Raw genomic sequence first — 8,769 nt, 5'->3', positions numbered from 1 at the left:
GCCGGGACTGCCAGACCCAACTATCTGTGTGCGCGGGGGGCGGAGCTTGCCAGCGTCGATGGCGGACGCCTGAAAGCCGAGCTCCGCCGATTCGCCCTAATTATCCTTATATAATCCTTCCTTCACGGCGCAAACTGGCCGGATAGCACGGCGCACTGCCCCTGGCCTCCATCGGCACTCCCGAGACCCGGTGTGAGAGGCACGCGAACCCTGTGTGGGAGCGAAACGGCGGAATAGCGGACCGGGACTGAGGGCCTCGGAGCCGCGGCCTGGAGTGGATCTGCCTCCGGAGAGCGTGACGCGACGTGCGGCGTAGGCCGTTCCACAGGCCCGGCGGCGCCGGAAGCTGAAAACTTTCACCCCTGCCACCGAAAGCAGGACAGCGGGCGAACTTAGCGGTGAGTGCCGGACGCTGCGAAGGGTGGTGCCTGGCATGGGAGGATGCTCGGAAAGGACACGGAGGCCCAAAGCGGATGCTGGGAGTACTTGGCCCGTACGAAATTGGAGAGTGGTCGGACACGTTACTGGGCTGCGAGACAGAAACAAGACCTGTATCTGAGCGGTCGGGGGACCGAGGGGATCCCCTTGCGAAGGTGGTGAACGGACCGCGCCTCTGGGAGCTGGAGAGGGGCCCTTGACTGCACGGAGCACCCCAACTGTGTGGCCAGGGAGTGGGATTTGCTGGGGACTACGTATACACTAAAAGGATATCGGCATCCCATATTAGCTGCTCATCCCCCTCTCCATGACGTGGCAACTTACCTCTCCCAGCAGTTGGCACATCCTGTGGGATTAGACCTGGGGGAGCCGCTTTGCGACGACTGCAGTGGGCCTAAGGCAAACCGGAGGCCAGCAGGCAAGACGGGCGGCACGCCGTTTTGGCCTATTCCTGCTTCCTCCCTCCCTCTTTGACGGGGAAACAGACTGCTGCGCTGTGTGTGTCCTGCACGGTGGGTCGGGAAGTGTGACCAACCAAGCTACACAGCGCCTACTGCAATAGATTCGCTGAAGAGCTGCCCTGAATAGCCCTGCGGCTCCGCATCCGCGGCAGCCCAGCCGCGACGGCCACTCCCGCTTGATGAGAGCAGCTACCACGTTGAGGGAAGCGCAGGAGATACTAGGTGCCCACACTGGAGCTGTATCACGAAGGCCACTGAGGCCATCTCTCCCCCGGAACTGTTCCGCGCAAGGAGCCGCTGAGGGTCAGCAACACTGCAAGATGGGGAAAGGCGACAAAACGCAATCCAAACTGCCCTTCTAGCAACGGCGCAACAAGGCCCCGGATTCTGGGGACCAGGACAATGGACGGCCCACAGTGACGCAGGACAACTCGATCTACTCCGGAATAAAGGTATTATTGGTTAATATGGAAAAGGGCCTCCAGGACAGCATGGCGTCGATCGGCACGAAGATCAACGCACTCACATACCGCATGGACAGGATGTCGGAAAGGGTCGATAAACATGCGGAGCGCCTCAACATGTCTGAGCGGCGGATCACAGAAGTGGAAGAGGGGCAAATGGAACATGACAAAGATCGCAAGCACATGGCAAAGCTCCTGTAAGTGATCCAAGACAAGTCGGAGGATTTGGAAGCCCGCTCCCGGAGATCCAACGTGCGAATCACGGGGGTCCCAGAGACGACCCAAACGGGTAAGATGGAGCTCTTTGTCGAGAAGCTACTCACCACCTTGCTAGGGGGCGACATATTCTCCAACTTGTTCATAGTTGAAAGGGCACACCGCTCGCTGGGTCCAAAGCCGCCTCCGGGAGTCTCCCCGAGGCCCATAATAGCGAAGCTTCTAAACTACTGGGATAGGGATGCAGCGCTACGAGTCGTCAGGGAGAAAGGACAACTACAGTATGAGGGTTCGAACATCTCCCTGTACCCGGATTTCACGCCAGAGTGCAAGAGGAGCGGCGACATTTTGCACCGTATAAATAACAGCTGCGGGATCTAGGACTGGACTATGCGATGCTGTATCCAGCGAAACTGAGGATAAACCGACGCGGTCACTCTCACATCTTTACGAATCCTAAAGATCTTCAAAAGGCGCTGAAGTCCTGGACTAAAGAACAACGGAACAGCCCTAGGGAACATACGAATGAACAGGACCCCGCCAGCGGGCTGGAAGAACAAGAATGATCGCTCCGTTTCTACTGATTCAACCTGAGCAGTGGTGGCCTGCGGGACATCGCTGAGTAATGCCAAGCTGGGGGCGCAGATCGTTTGACGACCGTAGGTTGGGGACTGCCCTGATGGAGCGATTTGAGAGTGCTTCTTGCGCAACCATGGACCCTGCGACATGGTGAGAATGTTCCAAGTCAATGTTCCACACTTTTTCTATTAGACTTTTTGGCCTGTTGTATCTGTCGACTTGTGGACTTTGGGCTGCTGCTCCTTAATGTGGTTCTATTTGACTAGGGGGCTGTTGGGGGCTGGGTGGTGGGTGTGTTTTGCACCGGCAGAGACTGGTCATTATCCTACACAGACATCCGTACATGTGGAGCCGTTGAAGGTTACGCAATGGGTGAAGAGGCGGTGAGCCGGAAGGCAGACACTGTCTCGAAACGAATGTTACCTGTTCTAATTTTGGCGACCTCCGCCCTAGCGCTGATGGCACAACAGGTTCCCGTTGGGACCTATGGGGGCCTTTTGGGGGGTTTGGTTGGGGTGGGGGCATATAGTTTGGACCAAGTTGGGGATGGTCTGCTGTGGGAGGGGGGGGGGGGCTGTGAAGCTTTGGTTGTTTTGTTTTGTTCCATTTTGTCTTGCCTCACAATACGCAAAGTGCCTGCTTCGAACACTTGATTGCCTGCAATATGGCCTGTCCTACACATTCGGTTACAGAGTTAGGAAAGGTCTATAGCAAAGTGACAGACATTGATTAGATAATACAATTTATGGTTTTTTGTAAATAAAAACCTAGAATGAAACAGTATATTAAGTCCACTTGTGTACAGAAACCAATGAGCAAAATAATTTCTGATATTGCTTTATTGTTTATTGTTGTTGACTATTTTTCTTTTGTTTTCTACTGTTTTTTTTAAATATATATAGTTTTTATAAGTGATTATGTGTTTAAATTTTATTTAGTCTTGAATTAAAAAATACAAAAGAGAAAATACAAAATCAATAGACATGAAACATATATACAGTGATGAAGGCAAAGCGGTAGACACCACTACGCGCGTTTCGGCTCTTGAGCCTTCTTCAGGTGACCGTCTATTGTTAGAGTTTCAAAGAGTCCAGGACTCACAGTTAGGTGTGGCGTGGATATAAAAGGTCAGTCGGTAAAGGCAGCTTCTTAAGATCTTGAGATGTGGAACGATGTAGTCCTATAGCTTGTCATATGATGTTATGACATCAGAGAAAAGGAGGTGGTAGAACAGTATAGTGGAGGTAGCTTAGATTCAGATCGTTATTTGTGTTGACATTTGTAGAACCTCCACGAGGATAACTTCCAGTGAGTAGATGGTAAGATGATGAGAGCAATAGTGAAGGAAACGAGTATTTATCTAAAGATAAAGTAGAAAAGATGTCCCAGGAGCGGAAAATACTATGGAGGATGATCTGGTCATAGCATCGCCCGTGAGGTTTGATGAAAATAGTGACGCTCCTGGTAGAAAAGAACTGGTAGCAGTACACATTCGGTTACGTCAACACAAACTGCGCAGCGTCCTTATGGCTGAAGTAGGTGCTGAGCGGGCTGGTGGACGGCCTGCACAGATGCACGCCCTCACGTGGAATGTAAGGGGACTTAATGACCACAGGAAGCTCAGGAAGGTATTGTGTTATCTCAGGCGCCACAATATCGATATTGCGCTCTTGTAGGAAACGCACCTCCCATTGACGAGTACTATGCTGCACACTAGGGGATTGTCGGGGCACATAGCGGTTGCTGGGTTCACCTCACACGCTCGGGGGGTCCTCACCTGGGTAAACCCAAAATCGGGCATCTCGATACAGACAGTGGGTGTTGACACGGAGGGACGTTACATCATAGCGTCCTGCAAGGGGCGGGGGATGGACTTGCTTGTGGTTAACACATATGGCCCCAATTATGACTCCCCTGATTTCTTTGATGCCCAAGCCAATGAGATAGCCAGCCACAACAATCCACATATACTCTGGGGTGGGGACTTTAATCTGACACTAAACCCAGACATAGACAGATCATCGGGACCCCCCGTCGGCCCTCTGCAGCTGCGCAGTCGCTCACGGCAAAGCTGGTGATGCTGGATATGACTAATGCATGGAGGTACAGGAATGAGGGGAGGGGCGGTTTTACACACTACTCCGCATTCCACGACATACACACCGGAATATATTATTGGTTCATCACAGCGGAATTCAACAGAGCCATTCGGCATTGTAAGGTGCTCCCGCGCACCCTTTCTGACCACTCCCCCATCCTGTTAACTTTAGATACCCCAGTGAAGGGATTCACACCGTTCACATGGCGCTTCCCGCCATACTCCCAGTTAGACCTGCTCTTCCGCGGCGAGCTGGCGCAGGCGATTGATGTGTTCTTCGAGAATAATGTGGGGTCTGTGGAGGACTTCCAAACAATTTGGGAGGCGTTCAAAGTTTATATTAGAGGCATAGCGATGTCCAAGCACTCCAGTGTCCTAAAGACTATCAGGGCCACCTTAGCAAATCTTGAGCTCCGATTGCAGGCGCTTGAGGCACGAAGTCGCTCTAGCCCTGATGACGCCACAGAGGATGACATTAAGCGTCTCCTGGCAGAATACCACGAAGCCGCGGACAGAGAGGTACAACACCTAGGTAAATACGCCACGGCCCGCACCTATGGCGAGGGAGAGAGACCGGGCTCGGTCCTGGCCAATGTTATTAAAGGCCAACGGAGAAAGGCGCTAATCTCAGACTTACTAAACTCGGATGGAGAAAGGGTGACAGATGAGGCGGAAATCGCAGCGACCTTCAGAGACTATTACGCTGAGCTATATTCTTCCAGGAGCGGCGACATGTCGGCCGACATTCTGGACTATTTAGACCACATACAACTCCCGTTCCTCCCAAACTCCGACAGGGAGTTTCTGATGTGCCCTATTCACATTGACGAAATCAGAGACGCGCTAGCATCCATGAGAACAGGCAGTGCGCCAGGCATCGATGGACTGTCTGTCGAATTCTATAAAGCGTTTCAGGAACAACTGTTGCCGTACATCCATACCCTCCTGGAGGACATGTGTGTGCAAGGTACCATGCCCAGCTCCATGAGAGAGGCGATGTTAGTTACCATTCTGAAGCCGGGTAAGCCACATGACGACTGTAGCTCATACCGCCCATTATCGCTCCTCAACGTCGACACCAAGCTCTATGCCAAGGTACTGGCGAATAGGCTCGCGCTGCTGGCTTCTGATTTAGTGGCCCCAGAGCAGGCGGGATTTATCCCATCCAGAAACCTGACTTACAACATAAGAACGGTGCTGGGTACCATAAAACACGTGAAGCAGGACACATCAGCGGTAGCACTCTTCTTAGACATGGAGAAGGCATTAGATTCCGTCGAATGGCCATTCCTTCTTCAAGTGTTACGCCGTATGGGACTTGGCGAACCCTTCATCCAAATGAAAGGAGCGCTATACGACGGCCCCTCGGCTAGGGTCCGAGTTGGCAATGTGGTCTCCCACCCCCTGTTCATAGGACGGGGCACCCGTCAGGGATGCCCATTATCCCCTTTATTGTATGACTTGCCGCAGAGCCTATCGCTTGTGCGCTCAGAGAATACCACAGCCACGAGGGGGTTCGGTTCCCCACGTACAAAATTGTTGTATCTATGTATGCGGACGATACGTTGCTGTATGCCCACGACCCCGCTACTACGCTTCCCCCTCCTGAGAGAGGTGGATCGGTTTGGTGCACTATCGGGGCTCAAGGTTAACTGGGCGAAATCGGTAGGTCTGCCGCTCACTCCGGCGACCACACGAGTGGAGACAGAGTACCCTGTCCAGTGGACGGAAGACCCGATTAGATACTTGGGGATCCAGATACACACGGACCCAGACCAACTGCTAGGACAGAACTATGGGAAGGCGTCAGTAAGCTAGAGGACGAAATAGAGATATGGTGCAAACTCCCCCTTTCCTCTTTAGCGCGCTGCCGATTGTGCTCTCTAAGGCCTTTTTTCACCGCTTGAACAGCCTGATGATAAAACTAGCATGGGCAGGGAAGCAACCGAGAGTCAAGTGGACAACGCTCACCCTCCCGTACAATATGGGGGGACTGGCGGCGCCGGACCTCGAGTTGTACTACAGGGTAGCCCAGGCGTCGCACTTGCACACTTGGGTACATGGCGACAGGCATATCCCACATGTTAGGATGGAACGACTATTCGCCCATCCAATACCGTTCCCAGTGACGATCTGCCAACCGCAGGACCGCCGGACAGGAACGCTGGATTCCATCTCCTGGCACTCACTACTGTTCCGACAGGGGGGGCAGTGATTTATTCACCGGAGATGCCGATAGAGTGGATGCGTTGGCTCCCGCCCATGGTGGACAAAGCGGTCACGCAGGGACTAACAAACTTGGGGCTGTGCAAGGCGGGCGACCTGTTCCTAGACGGCACTGCCAAAACCAGGGACCAAACGAGGAGGGATGGAGTTGAGCCACCGCTATTCCAAAGATTCCACTTTCATAGAACTCGGAGCGCCCTCTCGGAATTTTTGGGCCCGGACATGGCGGAGCCTCCGGAAGTCCCAGAACTAACGTACATAATCAAACACAAAGATCCCAAGAAGCTGTTGACCAACCTCTACCGCATAGCTAGATCGCATGGGGAGCACAGACCTTTGAAAGCTCGGCTGGAATGGCAGAGAGATTTGGGAACGTCACGACGTGGCGTTACTGCTGTGACAACGCGAAACGTATTTCCCTAAATGGGAAACATCGGCTCATACACTTTAAATTCCTCCAAAGGGTGTATTACACCCCAGCACGGCTTCACAGATATGGGCTGCGACCGGAGGCCCACTGCGAGCGCTGCCGGGCGGCTGACGCAGACTTCCTTCACCTGTCGTGGGAATGCCCGGACATACAGAGGTTCTGGCTAGATATATTCACCGAGATGAGCAAAATACTGAAGGTGGACTTGGACATCGACCCGGAGTTAGCACTCATAGGTAACTCAAGGGGGCTCTCGGCGGCGATACTTAGACTCGCAGACATGGGGATGCTAATGGCCAGGAGAGTAGTGGCCCAGTGCTGGATGCGAGGCCCTCTACCGACTAAGGCCAGATGGGCCCGGGACATGCTGTACTGTAGCACACAGACGGAGACATACAGTGAACTGTTACCTCCGAAAAGTCGCCCTAAAAACTTCTGGGCCCTCTACAAAACCTACCTGCAGCGGCAGCAGCCTGAAGACGCAAGTTCTACGGACAGCGGTCCACACGGATTGGCGGCAGACCCTATGTCTGAAGTGGCCTAGCGACCTGGCACGAGCGAGGTGTTGCGGGAGCAAGTCGGGGTGCGCCAGCAGGGGAAGGGACAAGGCGGCAGCGGGGACAGACGGGGTGCGAGGTATACCAGCGGGGGGTTCACTAAGGGGACCACACACCACACGGAGATGTCTCTGGATATCACACTAAAGGTTAGAGGAGGGCCGGGATCTCCATCGGGGCCCTTCTACAATTGACCTCACAGATACCATCAGATACGGGGTTTGGGGGCAGGACAGGTATGGGAGGACACGGGCAATGGGGTACGGAGCGGGGAACTGTTGTGAGGCAACGGGCGAGGGTAGGGAGGGGTGGTTCAATAAGGGAGTTACAGGGTTGTTTTAGGGGGAGAAAAAGTTAAAAACGCACTTGAATATTAGAGGTCGCCGGCACTTCTGATCAATACTAGATAATGAGAACACGAAATCCACACTGCGCCGCCGGACCACCGGGTTGTCGGCCACCAGGCTGTGTACTGTATGAAGTGGAGTTGACTTTAATACCTGTGACGCGGCCGGACCGGGGGGGTTGTAGGCCAAAAGCTGTGTAACCTTAAACTACCTATATGTGCAATAAAAACACACAAAAAAAATATCTGTGTGCGCTGCTGTCCTCAACCACAGTGGGGAGTGATGGCCAATCAGGGGAGCTGTTGACGAGCCTGTAGCTATTGCTGCTGCTGTGCTAATTATAAGGTGTGCTTATGAGCACGATCACCTGGAGGGTGTCCTGGCACCGAGTACCGATGTTCCTTGAAAAAAACTCAAGAGTACTTATTTTATCGACCTCGGAAGGAAGAAAAGCTGAGCAGACCTGCCAGTATGTGAGCAGGCTGCATAGGATGTCCCTTCCAATCTCTGTTTTAAGCCAATATTGAGGCTTACACTTAAGAAGCATTTGCCGAAAGAAACCTCCAGATATAAACCAGGGAGCCGCACGGTGCCTTTATGAGAACCTGGGAAGAGCAGCAGACAGGGGTCACGGTGCGCTCTACCACGTCTTTAGTAACTTATGCCATGTGAGTTTGTGTCCTTTGGTATTAGAGATTGATAAGCATCTGCAACCAGCCCTTCCACCTCCTAATCACAAGTCATAACCCCAACTGAGAGGAAGGTTCATCCCTTCTCGCCGCGCCCTCCTGACTTCAGTAGATTCAAGCTGTGCTCCATCTGTGCAGTGGCAGCATTCCATCCAGGAATAAATGAAGACAAAGTGTGATCACCCGTGTTGGCACAAGCACTAACACGGCCATGCAGCAAAGTATCAGATCAACAGCATTAAACGCACTGCCCTTCACCCATCA

This window comes from Lissotriton vulgaris, chromosome 6, assembly GCF_964263255.1.
Source record: "Lissotriton vulgaris chromosome 6, aLisVul1.2, whole genome shotgun sequence".
In the NCBI taxonomy this organism is placed as follows: Eukaryota; Metazoa; Chordata; class Amphibia; order Caudata; family Salamandridae; genus Lissotriton; species Lissotriton vulgaris.
The sequence above is the reverse complement of the archived record's forward strand: the minus strand, read 5'-3'. Positions refer to the sequence as shown.